The sequence below is a fragment of the Bufo gargarizans genome, chromosome 5 (genome assembly GCF_014858855.1).
Source record: "Bufo gargarizans isolate SCDJY-AF-19 chromosome 5, ASM1485885v1, whole genome shotgun sequence".
NCBI classification, from domain to species: domain Eukaryota; kingdom Metazoa; phylum Chordata; class Amphibia; order Anura; family Bufonidae; genus Bufo; species Bufo gargarizans.
The window spans coordinates 432,691,519-432,708,576 of NC_058084.1; positions in this window are offsets into that span (position 1 = coordinate 432,691,519).

A 17,058-nucleotide genomic window follows, 5' to 3' on the forward strand; every position below is an offset into this window, starting at 1 on the left:
ACATGGCAGACACAACACACATCATACCCATATCCCTCTTCAAGCACGGGCCCAAGCACCTCCACCATCACCACCACTGAAATGCCACCCGGCGGGATCCCGAGGCAGAGTTTTCTGGGCCGCAATATGAAACCCTTTGAGAAACGTAGAAGAGGGAAATTCTCCGGCTCAAGGGTTTGGGAGCCAAAAAGGGCACTTATCTAGAAAAATGTTTGTAATATTTTGATGTTATTTATACTACATTGCTCCTTTGTTTGTAAAACAGTTTAAACATATTTTATTTGGAAATGTATGATGTGAATACATTCACCAAAGTTAAAAAAATTTAAACAACTGTTTGGACTATTTTTGGAAAGTGAGGGGTAAAACATGGCCAAATGTGGATACATGATGCATGTATGGGATATCTATGCCACACGTTGACAACATACACATCACATACCCCCCGCACAAACACTCATACGTCACAAACAGCAAGAGAAACAGGGCGAAACTCAGATCATGGCACAACACACTGCAAATGGTTTAAATGGCCACAATAATAGGCTACTTACCGCAAAGTAATGACCAGTCTTTCCACTGGTGGGATGCAGTCCCGCATGAAGGTGTCCTGACGCTGCAAATGAGGAGACAACAGAACCAGGAGCTCGTCAAAGCTGGGAAACAAAAAAATGTTCATGGTTAACTATACAAAAAGCACAAAACACTTAGCTTAACCATTGCAAAAACATTGCAACCACGTATACGTACTAACCTGTGGATGGACATCCTGGTGTAGTCCAAAAACTTGTCCTCATGGGCACGGAGGTTGGCATACAGTGCCCAGAACTGGCCCCTCTCCTGTCTATTTGCAATCACAGGATGGACCCAGAAACGTCGCCTGCTGTCCCGCCTTCTCCTCAAGCGTTCCAGGTGGATAGCTGCAACAAGTGCCGCAACACGTCGCCGTCTATAGCATTCCATGATGACTACAAACCACACACTCTACCAACACACATGGAATTTCACACCTCCAATGCCCTAGGATTGGCCAAACTTCATATACACAGGAATATTTGCTGATTGGACAACACTGCAGTCAATCACAGAAACGCGCGTCAAACGCGCGTTTACTATTGCAAAAAACGCGCATAAAAACGCACATAAAAACGTGCATAAAACGCGCAGTTAAACGCGCATCTCAGAAACGCTCAGGTGTGAACCCAGCGTAATAGAAATGCCTTTTCTTGTCCGTGGCTGCGGACAAGAATAGGACATGTTCTATTTTTTTGTGGGGCCGTGAAACGGAAATGCGGATGCGGACAGCGCACTGTGCTGTCCGCATCTTTTGCGGCCCCATTGAAAATAAATGGGTCCGCACCCGTTCTGAAAAATTGTGTTAAGGTACCCTAAGTCTAACTACATTGCTAGGAAAATTTGGAATTCAGCAATCTGGGAAAGCTGGCTAACAACTTCTGCAGAGATGTAATGGAAGCCACTTTTGGTACATAAATTCTATATACGCTATATCCATACATATATCAGGATAACTGTGAGTATATACTATATATGTAGTTTGATCTCCTTCCTCCACCACATGCTACTGAGTAGTGTTGATCATGAATATTCGAATTTTTATCGCGAATATAGGTACTTCGAAAATTCGCAAATATTTCGAATATAGTTATATATATTCGTAATTTCGAATATTCAAATTTATTTTTTCCTTTTTTTTTTTTTTATCAGTACACATGATCCCTCCCTGCTTCTAGCTTGTGGGCCAATAAGAAGGCTGCAATATACTTGACTTTAGGAGTAGTAGTGTTTGCGAATTTTGCTCTATATTTGTTTTATCGAATATTCGCTATATTGCTATATATTCTTGTTTTAGAATATTACAAATATTCGAAAAAACGAAGTTATAGCAATATAGCGAATATTCGAAAAAAAAACGAATATAGAGCAATTTAGCTAATATAGTGCTATAATCTATTTTTTTTATAGTTGTAATTTTTTTCCAATCTGAGCTGCAGATGAGAAAAAAATTACAACTATTAGACAAAGAAGATTATAGCACTAAATTAGCTAAATTTCTCTATTCTTTTTTTCGAATATTCGCTATATTGCTATATATTCTTGTTTTAGAATATTACGAATATAAAAAAAAATATGAAGTTATAGCAATATAGCGAATATAAAAAAAAAATGAATATACAGCAATTTAGCTAATATAGTGTTATAATCTTCTTTGTCTAATAGTTGTATTTTTTTTCTCATCTGAAGTTCAGATTGGAAAAAAATTACAACTATAAAAAAAAGATTATAGGACTATATTAGCTAAATTGCTCTATATTCGTTTTTTTCGAATATTCGCTATATTGCTATATATTCTTGTTTTAGAATATTACGAATATTCGAAAAAACTAAGTTATAGCAATATAGCGAATATTCGAAAAAAATCGAATATACAGTATTTTAGCTAATATAGTCCTATAATCTTTTTTTTATAGTTATCATTTTTTTCCAATCTGAACTTCAGATATAGAAAAAAATTACAACTATTAGACAAAGAAGATCTTCTTTGTCTAATAGTTGTAAGTTGAAAAATTCACAATAAAAATTCGAATCCGAAAATTCGAATTCACGAAAATTTGCATATTACACAATCATTACCTTGGCGATTTTTCAAGTAAAAAAAATCGTGAATTTTCGAATATTCAACGAATATTCTAAAAAATATTCGCGAAATATCGCAAATTCGAATATGACCCCTGCCTGCACATCACTACTACTGAGCTTTCTAAAAGTACTAAAAGGCAAATCTGGAAAATTCTGCAGTGAAAGGAGTAATTTATCATTGTACAACTGAGCAAATTAGCTATTCAGTTTTATGTAGTAAGGGTGGTACTATTTACAAGTACTACAGATAGTACTATGGACGCCACTTTTACCAAATTTATTTTGTACTGTTAGTAACTAGAAGATTCATTTCAACAAAATGGTCACACTCACTGTGTAGACAAAAACTAGCCTGACTAAACCCAGCTCCTCCTCCTAAACTTCCAGGCTCAGGTTCAGTAGTATCAGAGAGAAAGGGAGAGAAGACACGGCTGCAGCCTGAGAGAAGAATACATGTCTTTTCTATTTTATTTTCTATGGTCTACAATAGTGATATCTGATCTGAACCAAGAACAAATAAAGACACATACGGAGATTGTATTATGTTCTGTTGGTTTTTGCTTTTTTATTTTTTCTTGAAACAAAGGCAGAAGGCAGGACACAGGCAGACAAACAGACCAGGGTAACAAGCACAGGTCAGGCTGCAGGCAGACTCGGGAGTCAGGCAGAACATGATCCACGGATGGACAAACGGATTTTAACTCCTTCACAGGATTCAGCAGACTAGAAAAAAACAGACAGAACCTGTTGGTCTGGCAAGGGGTGGGACAAACAGCACAGAATATATATCAAAGCTGCTGAGCTCATTAGACAAGCAGGTGCACACAGAAACAAAGGAGCATTATCTATCTATCTATCTATCTATCTATCTATCATCTGTCTTCTATCTATCTATCTATCTATCTATCTATCTATCTCATATATATATTTATTTTGTGTCTGCTACTCAATCAGTTTACTTAAAAGAGGCCATACACGAGATAGCTGTCAGCCAAACACCTATTTGGCTGACAGTTATCTCTCCTTATCTTCCCATATATATGCATGCTCGACTAAGCATACTCATGGTCTGCGAGATGCCACCAAAATTAGCTGGTTCAGCCGATACTAATTTAATGTGTGTGGCTAGCTTAATAAGAGATACTGTGCAGTGTTATAGTGTTATATATATATATATATATTCATTTCTGTTTAACACAGTTCTTCACATTCTTTGATATATTTACACAGTGCTTTGAAACATCAATTGAAGTTCTTGAAAAAGAACAAAATACTGCAAATGAAACAAAAGTCATCTTGGCAAATATTATCTTATCCATTAGCTCAACCAAAAGAATCTTTTCCTTGTTTGCAGCATGGGAAATCAGATAAATTCCTCTTACTGAGTACTGCCAGTCAATGATCATGTTTTGTTTGACACCATTCATTTGTCCCAGACCATAGTAATAAAGGAATCTTTCACTCCAACTCAGTCTTCAAGCCTTAGAAAAGAAGAAGCAAGCAAACTTTCATGATGAACTCCGAGGAAAGATCTGAAACATGACAAAATAAAGTTTTGAACATGAAACAGACAAAGCAATGTTATTTCTTTCCTGAAGAGAGTAAATAATTCCACGCCCTAGATTTTGCGACTTTTTATCTTCTGTTGAGAAGTGAGGCGAGCATGAAAAAGAGTTTTGTCCAGGTGGTATTTGGAAATGTCATTTTTATTTAAAGAATGATTAAAAGATAAAAGCAATAAATTTCATAGTACAGGTAAGATTTAAAAAGAAAAAAAAAAATAAGGAAAATTAACTTTTTGCACACCAGGCAAGTTTGATCTTGGGGGCATGAGCAATTTTTTTTATTTTGCCTTTTTGCATTCAGTCATTACTTTTTTTTATTGTTGGGTCTACACACTTGTAAGAAGCTTGTTTTTTTATTATTTATTTTTTATATTTATGAATTTTTAAGGCAATACACCAATCATCACAGCTGATGTTATAAATGTATTTACAGGTTGTTACACGTATTATGTTTATTATTATTATTACTTTTATTTATTTTGACTTATATTTAATACTTTTTTATTCCTTGTAGAAATGTTTTTAACTTTCATTGGGTATAGGAACTATACAAGGTTTCAGATTTGATCAGTTCACAGGGATTCCCTGTGAACATAAAGGGTTTATCCTATGATTAATGTAAAAAATAAATTATCATGCATTACATGATAATCTCTTTCTAACAAAGCTAGAACCAGCCCTGTACCTCACATTTACCCAGACATCTCCACAATTATTGCTCCAATTGCTCTGCTAGATATTTAGATTTATGCTGTTATATTTTAAGCTGGCAACTCAGGGAAGGGGTGTCCTTTCTGCTGCAGCTCAGCGTGCATTTTATTTCACAGGGGCGTATCCTTTCTACTACAGCTCTCTCCCTGTAACTGTCACAGCTTCAAACAGTAGATATGGCTGATGGCAGTTGAATATTGGAATTAAAGGGCTTCTGTCACCCCACTAAACCTTTTTTTTTTTTGCTTACTTATAATCCCTACACTGCGATTTATGGCTACATGATCAAATTAATCATTTTGGTCCTGTAGATTTAGTTTAAAACAAGCTTTTAAAATATGCTAATTACCTTGCTACCAGCAAGTAGGGCGGCTACTTGCTGGTAGCAGCCGCATCTTCCGATCGTAAAGACGCCCCCTCCACATTGTGATTGACAGGGCCAGGGAACGGGATACATTTAAAATCTTGCGCCTGTGCCGCGGCCGTACCTGTCTTCAATTGGCACAGGCGCACTGAGAGGCGGCCGCTCGCTCGTCCGCTCTATCCTCAATGCGCCTGCGCCCAATGACGTCACATCTACACCCGGCGCAGGCGCATTGAGGATAAAGCGGCCGCCTCTCAGTGCGCCTGCGCCAATTGAAGACAGGTACGGCTGCGGCGCAGGCGCAAGATTTTAAATGCAAACAGGCAGGGCCAGCAGAGAACGATCCCGTTCCCTGGCCCTGTCAATCACAATGTGGAGGGGGCGTCTTTACGATCGGAGGATGCGGCTGCTACCAGCAAGTAGCCGCCCTACTTGCTGGTAGCAAGGTAATTAGCATATTTTAAAAGCTTGTTTTAAACTAAATCTACAGGACCAAAATGATTAATTTGATCATGTAGCCATAAATCGCAGTGTAGGGATTATAAGTAAGCAAAAAATAAAATAAAGTTTAGTGGGGTGACAGAAGCCCTTTAAGCATGTGTGACTACCTCATACATGTTACTGAGGTGGATGGAGGAATAAGAAATAGAATGTACAGCAGGTGGTGCTATACTGATACATTTTATTGAATAGCTCACTAGGTACACAAAATTTCTAATTACATGCAATCAATAAAGTATTCAATTCCAGAAGCTGGAGGGTCCTCAACTAAGGCTTATTTCACATTTGCGGTAAGGTGATCCAGCAGGCTGTTCCAGCCGGGAGCAGCCTGCCGAAGCCATGAATGTCGGGCATTACTGTGCGCTGCCGAGATACCGTCTGGCCCCATTCACTATAATATGCCGAGGAGCGACCAGACAAATACAACTGCATGCAGCACTCTTCGTCGCTTCTCTGCATATTTGCCAGGTAGTGGCTGAATATCCGCCGGTCCCCATTATAGTAAACTGGGCTGGACGGTATCTTCGCAATTCATGTTACCTGATCTGCTTACCGCAATTGTGAAACAAAGCCTTAGCCTTTGCTCTTGTGCAATGCAATCTTTCTTATCTCTGTGCCTATGTATTACAGACCTTACCCAGCCCCTGACTGCATGTGTACAGTAGCCATGCCTGCTGATCATAACTAGTATATTGGTCATTGATCTTCAGATGATTCAATATATTATTTCCTTTTTATAAAATTGCATTTTTCTAATAAATATTATAAAACTGTTATATGATGATACATATTCATAATACTGTTATTTGTTAAGTCTACATCTTAAGAGATGGCACACTATGCTTATATTAATTAAATTATGTGGTTTATGTCCAATTAATTTTGTTAATTACAATGTAATTTATATACGATGCCCATGTACCTATCTAACCAGACATGCAAATACATAAACAAACACAGCATTGTACAACTGTAGAACTATACACTTAGATAAATTTATATGAAATAATAATATGGAAATTATAAGCTTTGAAACATTTCCTACCGTCTTTAAGAAGTTTACAATTATACTGTTTGGAATAATGATTTCACATTTTTACATTTTCCTGTATGTTCTCAATTTTTTATTTTTTTTTACTTCCAAGTAAGTAAGTAGTATTGAATTCTTAAAGTGACGTCTTTGATTAACATTGGCTATATAGTGAGCAAATGTAAATTTAGACTTTACGCTACATACGGGGCCTTAAAAAAGTATTCATACCCCTTGAACACTTCCACATTTTTTTCACGTTACACCCACAATCTTAAGTGTATTCTATTGGGATTTTATGTGATAGACCAACACAAAGTAGCAAGTATGTGTGAAGTGAAAAGAAAATGATACATGGTTTTCAACATTTTTAATAAATAAAAACCTGAAAAGTGCAGCGTGCATTTATATTCAGCTCCTGAGGCAATACTATGTAGGACCACCTTTTGCTGCAATTACAGCTGCAAGTCTTTTGGGTCTCTACCAGCTTTGCACATCTAGAGGCTGACATTTTTGCCCATTCTACTTTGCAAAATAACTCAAGCTCAAAACACCAAAAACGGCCAATCTGGTTAAGAATTTATAAATATCTGCATATAACATAAAAAACAATGAAAACACGTTGGCGGTGCAACTGCACATGGGGCAAAAAATTGACACACAGAGATAACAAGCAATATCAATTCCAAAATATGACACAACATAAGTAGAGATGTGGGATCACCATATTAGTTATCATAAGATCATTAAATAAAGTGCCTAGTGCTATGCTGAAAATAAATAATATTCCGAACCTCTAACCTCTACATATGACATATTGTACCTGTAGCAGAGTCTGTATCTCCCCCTTCCCAACGCGCGTTTCGCCTAATGCTTCATCAGGGGTGCTAGTGGCTAGTCCCATGTCCATATATATCCTCCTCCCTCATCACATGCATATACCTCACCTGAGAATATGCGGACCAAGCAGTATCCTGCCGCCAATCCCAGACCAGAAGCAACGTTGTGCGCTCCAGTCTGAAGCGCGCACATCATTACATGCGGCCGGGATGTGCGGCCGGCACCAAGTACCTCGGCTCCTCCCCTAACACCATCAACACACGCTGCGCTCCAAATGACTCTGCAGTGGAACGCAGCGGAAGACAAGCAGACCCTGCGTATCTCTCCAGGGTATCCAAGTATGTTTCCAGCATAAGGTGCAAGATCTCTCAAAACTGATCATTCTAAGGCCTCATGCACACGACCCGTTGTCCCATTCATTTCTATGGAGCTGTGAAAAAAAACCTGATAATCCTCAGTTTTTTTTCCGCGTCCGTGATTCCAGTCCATCCAAAAAATATAACCTGTCCTATTCTTGTCAGTGTAAAACGGAGGACAGACCCATTCAAGTCAATGGGTCCGTCCAAAAAAACTGATGCAAAACTGGTATTTCGTCCGCGTCCGTGTCGTTTTATTTCTACAAGACCTTGGTGCAATAAAATTACACTTTTCATTAACCTTCCTTTTTTTTCCCCTGTCAAACAAAAAAAAAGGAAGACACAAGGAAACACAACTGAAGCAAAATCGGTCACGGACCACTGAAGCCAAATCACTGACAGTGAAAAAACAATGTGAACCAAAAAGTGAAAATCAAAAACACATGCAAGGGGGTATGGAGTGATAGTGGCAGTGGGAGAAGTGCATAAAAGTGCAAAAAAAAATTTGGACCATAATGTGATAGAATACAATTCATAAGTGATAATAAATAATTGCATGATTATATTATCCTCAAATATAAAATACAAAGTATAAAATACACGATACATATCTAATTCCCACATAATAATATGATATATTCATCAGTATATCCCCATACCTCCATATATCCCCAAACATAATTGGCACAATCAACAATGCAAATCCCCAATCATGATAAGTGCCCAATGACATCATGATATAAAAGTTATGTGCAAAAAATAAAATATATATATTTATATAAGGATGCATATATGTGCTAACAAAGTGCATATTTAATGATAAGCAACCCCACAGTATATTATCACACAAGTTCATTGTCCCAATGTACCATACATGAGTTTGTATGTAAATAGATGATAATGTGATGATGGCTGAAGGAGAAGGGGGGGGGGGGGGATGGGAGAAGAGAGATGCAAATGCAACAACAATAAATAAATAATATGCTGAGTATATATTATAACTAGGTACCCTAGAGGTTAGTAGACTTCCGGAAACCAGAAATCATATAATAATTCTCAATATGCATAGCAAAATGAAATGTCCAACCATATATATTTTAAAGAAAGGGCCATCGGACCAACATGGCATGCAAAATGCAAGGGTCCATCTTCGTGTTAAGTCTGTATTATGGAGCACATTAGTACACCTGAAAGTGTATCTGACGATGTCCCAGAACCATCCGGTAGCCCATGGGGTCAACACTGCTTCTATGTCGAAAAGGAGAGAAAATTGTAAGTGATGAATAAGGTGAGTATTCTCAGATCATACCTAAAACAATTAAAACCAAGGAAATACCAGGGACACCTGTCCCATATGCTAACATCACAACCCAGAGCAGAAACTGAATGCCCCTTCTTACAAGAATGGGGCAAAACTCAACCCCTCATTAAGTCCATGTGGGGTCACTGTGTCCAGTATGAATATCCAGCGTGCTTCTTGTTGTGCCAGGAGGCGCTCCGAATTTCCCCCCTATCATTAAAATTTACTCTGTCAATCCCTCTCAACTGCAATAAACGACTGTCACTGTTATGGTGTTGTTTGAAGTGTCTTGGGATGGTCTTTAGCATGGAGACATCTTGTTCTTCTTTTGCTGCCTGTATACCCAGTACTGTGTTCCCATACTCTTTTTTTCATTTCTCGTGTCGTTAAGCCCACGTAAAGGAGACCACATGGGCAACTAGCCACATAAATAACTCCGATAGTGATGTATTTGATAGACTGTGTCATTGTGTATTGTTTATTTCCTCTTGAATTTGTGAAGACTGTGGTTCTGACCACATTGGGAAACCCCACACAGTCACCGCATGGTCGGCAACTCCACTTAGGTCCTTCGGAGCCAAATTCTCTCTCAGGTTTCATTCCCACATAATGACTCTTGGTCAATAAATCCTTCAAACTTTTGTTTCTTCTGAATGTAATTCCAGGTGTCTTTGATAGGTAAGTCTGGAGAGTAGTGTCTAAATTAAGAATGTTCCAATATTTCGCCAGGGCCCTCCTGACATCCTGATGTCCATGGAAATAGGTCATAATGAATATCACTAGATTCCTCTCCTCCCCTGTTTGCTGTTTGCCCGGGGTGTAAATTAGATGTTCCCGCCTAGTGTTATTAGCCCTTAAGTACCCCTGTCTAATGGAATGTTCTTGGTATCCCCTACTTCTAAAGCGGTTGCCTAGGTCTCTTGCCTGTGCTTTAAAATCTTCCTCCCTTGAGCATATCCTGCGGATACGCAGGAACTGCCCCGTGGGAATACTTGAGATTAAATTTTTGGGGTGTGCCAACTGAGCTTGTAAAAAACTGTTAACGGAGGTTTTCTTCCGATATAGATTGGTCTGTATAAAACCTTTGTCATCAATATCCAAGAGAAGATCAAGAAAGTCCATTCCCATCTTTCCCATCTTATATGTCAATCTGATGTTCAAATTGTTGGAATTCAAGGTGTCCATAAATGTATGCAATTCGTCCACAGTGCCCTGCCAGATAATTAAAATGTCGTCGATAAAACGATACCATTATTGAACTGCATTCGCACAATTTCACAGGTTCCGTTAAGAAGATCCTTCTCTCCCACAGCCCCAGGAACAAATTAGCATATGAGGGTGCATAGGCCACCCCCATATTGGTTCCCTGGAGCTGCAGGTAGAAGGTCTTGAAAATAAAAAAGCTATGATGTAGGACAAAGTGTAGTAACTCCAATATTAGATCTTCAAACTCACCATGCCATCTTTATGTTGATATGAAGAAACGTGCTGCCTCCAATCCGTCTTGGTGACGAATGGATGTATAGAGGGATTCAACATCACATGTCACTAACTTCATATCATCTTCCAAATGTATGCCGTCAATCTTCCTCAGAACAATGCCCGTGTCCTTCAAATATGAAGGAAGGCTATTAACTAGAGAGCCCAGGACATGATCTATTAATTTACACACTGGTGCGCACATACCATTAATTCCGGAAACTATTGGGCGTCTGGGAGGAATTTTATCATTTTTCTGGACTTAAGGTAATAAATAGAATGTAGGCACCGTAGGGTTTTTCTCAATCAAGTACTCCATTTCTTTATTCTTAATGATCCCACTCTCCACTGCTCTCTGGAGAATCATCTGAAGGGAAGACTGAAAGGATATCAAAGGATTGTATGTTAGTCGCCGATAACAATCATTCACGTAGTTGCTTAAATGCCTCCCTCTCATACATTGCTGTTGGCCAAACTACTACATTTCCTCCCTTGTCAGACGGCTTGATAACAACCCCCTCCAGTTGAGTCAGCAATTTTAGAGCCCGTCGCTGTGTATATGTAAGATTATCATGCTGGCTCCTACTCTGCACTTTCTTTAATTCTTCAGTTACCAGTTTCCCAAACATTTCAATGTTAGAAAAGATGGACAAAGGAGGAAATCTTTTGGACCTAGGAATTAACTGTTGTGGCAACTTACTTGGCCTGTTTTCCTGTTCATCTAACAATTGCTGAAGTGTAAGTAAAGCTTCCTGTTCCTCTGGAGTGGTGAATGGCGAGTTGCTGTTTTTATGGTGGAATCTCTTAAACATCAGACGACGGGCGAACAAATGGACATCCTTTACTGCTGAAAACAAATCAAATTTGGATTGTGGCACGAACGTTACACCCAAACCCAGGACCTCCGGTTGTGATTGTGTTAATATGTGATTTGACAAGTTAATTACCTGTAAATCTTGGGTATTCATGATGGTCTTTTATTGCTAGGTCTCTTTGCATGATCATTCTTCCTCTTCCAGTTCCTGGTAGGGTAAGCACTGTGTTCAGCTTCAGAGTTCCTAGATTCCGTATTCACCAAGGACTGTGATGACATCGACAAGGTCCTACCACGAGGTTTCAATCCCGATCTTTGCCACTTATACATATGATTTGTCTCCATATCACGTCTGTCCGGTTGATATTTGTGCTGTTTACGTTCACCAATCAATTTGGCCCAGTTATTGTATGCATCCTCCAATTCCTTGTTAAATGTCTCCTTTTCAGTTTGGGACATCACCCGCTCCAACCGAGTCTGTACATCAGATATTTCCCCCTCTATTCCCATCAATGTGGTCTGATTTTCCACGATCAATATCTGCATGAAATATTTTGAGCACATTTGGCAGGCCTGCTCCCATTTTTTCCAGAGGTCCTCCGACTCCAGGCCAAAAGATGGGAACACTTTTGATAGCGCAATCCCCTAAGTATCATATCTTGTGCCAGATATTGTTCCATGGATATTTTATTCCACCAAATTGTAGTACGACGGTGGAGTGAATTCTTCAATGTATTTTTAAGGTCCCGAGTAGTTTTCTGCTCTGGGTTCTGATCACCACCAACTCTAAACATCACCTCAGCCTGGGCTTGCCATGCTGCCTCACGGGCTCTGAAATCCATGGTAGGAATAATTCTGTCACTATTACCCTAATAAAAAGAAACAGAATGTCAATAAACACCAATATATATGGGGAGAAAAACTCAATATCAACCGGATATTATCCCCATTACAAAACACCAAAAACGGCCAATCCGGTTAAGAATTAATAATCTTTATTCATGCATATAACAAAAAATAATAATTAAAACACGGTGGTACAACTGCACATGGGGCAAAAAATTACCACACAGGAGATAACAAGCAATATCAATACCAAAATATGACACAACATAAGTAGAGATGTGGGATCACCATATTAGTTATCATAAGATCATTACATAAAGTGCCTAGTGCTATGCTGTAAATAAATAATATTCCAAGCCTCTAACCTCTACACATGACATATTGTACCTGTAGCAGAGTCTGTATCTCCCTTGTCCCGACGCGCGTTTCGCCTAATGCTTTATCAGGGGCAGTGCTAGTTTGGCTAGTCCCTCCATGTCCATATATATCCTCCTCTCTCATCACATGCATATACCTCACCTGAGAATAATACCTCACCTGAGAATATGCGGGCCGAGCAGTATCCTGCCGCCAATCCCGGACCGGAAGCAACGTTGTGCGCTCCAGTCTGAAGCGCACACATCATTACATGCGGCCGGGATGTGCGGCCGGCACCAAGTACCTCGGCTCCTCCCTTAACACCATCAACACACGCTGCGCTCCAAATGACTCTGCAGTGGAACGCAGCGGAAGACAAGCAGACCCTGCGTATCTCTCCAGGGTATCCCATGAATAGAGATATTTATTAATTCCTAACCGGATTGGCCGTTTTTGGTGTTTTGTAATGGTGATAATATCAGGTTGATATTGAGTTTTTCCCCCCATATATATTGGTGTTTATAGCTCAAGCTCAGTCAGATTGCATGCATAGCATCTGTGAACAGCAATTTTCAAGTCTTGCCACATATTCTGGGATTTAGGTCTGGACTTTGAGTGGGCCATTCTAACACATGAATATGCTTTGATCTAAACCCCAGTCTCAGCCTCTACCAGGTTTTCCCCCAGGATTGCCCTGTGTTTAGCTCCATCCATCTTCCCATCAACTCTGACTAATTTCCCTGTCCCTGCTGAAGAAAAGCATCCCCACAGAATGATGCTGCCCCCACCATGTTTCACGGTAGGGATGGTGTGTTCAAGATGATGTGCACTGCTAGTTTTCTGCCACACATAGCTTTGTGCATTTAGGCCAAATAGTTCAACTTTGGTCTCGTCTGACCAGAGCACCTTCTTGCACATGTTTGCTGTGTCCCCTATATGGCTTGTGGCAAACTGCAAACGGGTCTTCTTATGGCTTGATTTCAAAAATGGCTTTCATCTTGCCACTCTCCCATAAAGGCCAGATTTGTGGAGTAGACAACTAATAATTGTCCTGTGAACAGATTCTCGCAGCTGAGGTGTAGATCTCTGCAGCTCCTCCAGAGTGACTATTGCTTGGGCTGTCAGATGGATGGCCATGTCTTGGTTTACAGTTGTGTCCTACTTTTTTGATATGATGGATTGAACAGTGTTCCATGAGATGTTCACAGCTTGGGATAGTTTTTTCTTATAACTTAACCCTGCTTTACACTTCTACTTAACTTTCTCCCTGACCTGTCTTGTGTGTTGCTTGTTTTTTTTTATGATGCTGTTTGATCACTAATGTGTCACGACCATGTTTATGGCCGTGACTCCTTGGGAGCCGCATACAGTTGCCCGCGGTTTGGGTTGTAGTGTCAACCGCAGCTGGAGGCATAATGTTGTTAGCCTCAAGTGCGGTTGCCGCGGACAACAGCTATGTGTGCGGTCCCCTTGGAGTTGTGTGCGCGTTTGTATGCACTTTGGTATGTCTGTGTGCACTCTGTTTATGTTTGGTGTGCACTGACATCTTTCCTGCACTGTGGTTGCCCGTGGCAACGTTTGGTTGTATAGTGTACATGTGGTGGCAGTGTCCCTGGCCTTCGGGCTGACTCCCAGGACACGGTTGCCACCCATGTCGTTGCCTGCGGCAACAGCCACAGTGTGTTCGTTGTTTGGACACTTCCCCTTTAAGTTGTGTTTTCCCTTCTGTGGTTTTGGAAGGGTTAACTCCCTTTCTGTGTGTGTGAGTCACGGGGTGTGTCTGACCGTTGGGTGTGGCCTCTTGGCCCTATAAAGCCTCAGTTGTAGGCAGTAGTCAGGGAGGGTGCTTCAGCCATGCTTGCTGGAGACATCCTCCTGGTTACTTACCAACTGCCAGTGGGGGCCATCCTTCTGGTCACAGCAAATATAATGTCGTTTGGTGTCTAGAAGATGTGTTTGGTTTTATGCTTGTTTATTGCACCTATGGTCCTGGGTTCCCGTGTGATGTGTGTTGTGTGCTGAGTCCTGTTGTCTGTGGGCTGTACTTCCACATGGGTTCCAGGCTTTGTGTCTGTGGCAGGTGAGAGTTATGTTTGTGGCAAGTACCTGCCATTGCCATAGGTTGTATTTGTTCTCCCTTCCTTGCAGCTTGGCCAGTGAGACTCCTGTTCCTCCGTATCCAGAAGGAACAGGTTGTCTTACCCTGACTCCTAGTCCAGGGACCGGTCGGAGGGTGAGTTAGGGCTTCGAGGTTCCTGAGCATGGGTCCTCCTACCTTAAAGGTCGGCCCATGCAGCTAGGAGTTAGGGTCAGGTTAGGGACGCGATAGGAGGTGACCTGCTCCCTAATCCTGTTGTCCTGGTCAAGCAGCGACCATCTTCCATCACCGCACGGCTGAGGGTTTCCCCCATCCTCAGCCGTGACATAATGTTCACTAACAAGCCTCTGAGGCCTTCACAGAAAAGCTGTAGTTATACTGAGAATAAATTACACACAGGTGGACTCTATTTACTAATTAGGTGACTTCTGAAGGCAATTGGTCACATTGGATCTTATTTAGGGGTATCAGAGTACAGGGGGCTGAAAATAAATGCACACCACACTTTCCAGATTTTTATTTATAATTTTTTTTTGAAAACCATGAAACATTTTCTGTTCAATTTAAGTTTATGGGAGTTAGGGCTCTTTCACACCTGCGTTATTGTCTTCCGGCATAGAGTTCCGTCGTCGGGGCTCTATGCCGGAAGAATCCTGATTAGGATTATCCTAATGCATTCTGAATGGAGTGAAATCCGTTCAGGATGCATCAGGATGTCTTCAGTTCCGGAACGGAACGTTTTTTGGCCGGAGAAAATACCGTAGCATGCTGCACTTTTTGCTCCGGCCAAAAATCCTGAAGACTTGCCGCAAGGCCGGATCCGGAATTAATGCCCATTGAAAGGCATTGATCCGGATCCGGCCTTAAGCTAAACGTCGTTTCGGCGCATTGCCGGATCCGACGTTTAGCTTTTTTAGAGTGGTTACCATGGCTGCCGGGACGCTAAAGTCCTGGCAGCCATGGTAAAGTGTAGCGGAGAGCGGGAGAGCAGCATACTTACCGTCCGTGCGGCTCCCGGGGCGCTCCAGAGTGACGTCAGGGCGCCCCAAGCGCATGGATCACGTGATCGCATGGCACGTCATCCATGCGCATGGGGCGCTGACGTCACTCTGGAGCGCCCCGGGAGCCGCGCGGACTGTAAATATACCGCTCCCCGATCCTACTATGGCAACCAGGACTTTAATAGCGTCCTGGGTGCCATAGTAACACTGAAAGCATTTTGAGGACGGATCCGTCTTCAAATGCTTTCAGTACACTTGCGTTTTTCCGGATCCGGCGTGTAATTCCGGCAAGTGGAGTACACGCCGGATCCGGACAACGCAAGTGTGAAAGAGGCCTAACATGAAAAAATATGTGTAAAAGTATATATGAAAATAATATATTTTGGCCATGATTGGCTATATATACATATATATATACACACACACACACACACACACATAGATATAGATACATTCTCCACTGGGACCTCTCCACTTTTTCCTGTAGCAGATGTCAGGGGAAAATTTTTACATTTTGGTTCAGCATGTCTGTCTCTATGTTTATGCTGGAGAGGTGTCTGTCAGGGTCCTTGTCTCCTCCATTGAAATAAAATTGCCCAATGAGCCTGTGAGTACTTATTACCACTAACTGTACCCTATGCTCCCATAGTTGTTGGGTCCCATAGAAGCTGCTATGCCTACTACCCTGTTAGATATGTCCATGGGTGCAGCTTAAAATTATAGATATTATGACATGCAAATATTTTGTATTGCATTTTAATGAAGGCCATTGGTTTGTACCATCCCATGATATCATGACCATATTGGTTCTTATGCCCAGTAGACTAATACAAAAATGAGCAATATGAATAATTGATTCTATTAGCCTATTAGTGTCACAAGACGATTTTTATATAATTTGAGCTGTAGTCACATTTACTATGCATACATTCCTGAATGTCATATGTGCAGAATATCAGACACATTATTTCCATTTAATTGAGATATGACCAACTTTTTATGCAAAAATATTGCACTGAGATGTTACTTTAGAATTTTCTACTTTGGTTTCTTGTTTCTCTCGCTCTGTTTCCTCTTTCTGGTCACCAGCTGGTAACCTTCAACCTCAGCATATGGTTCTCAATCCCAACACAATGGC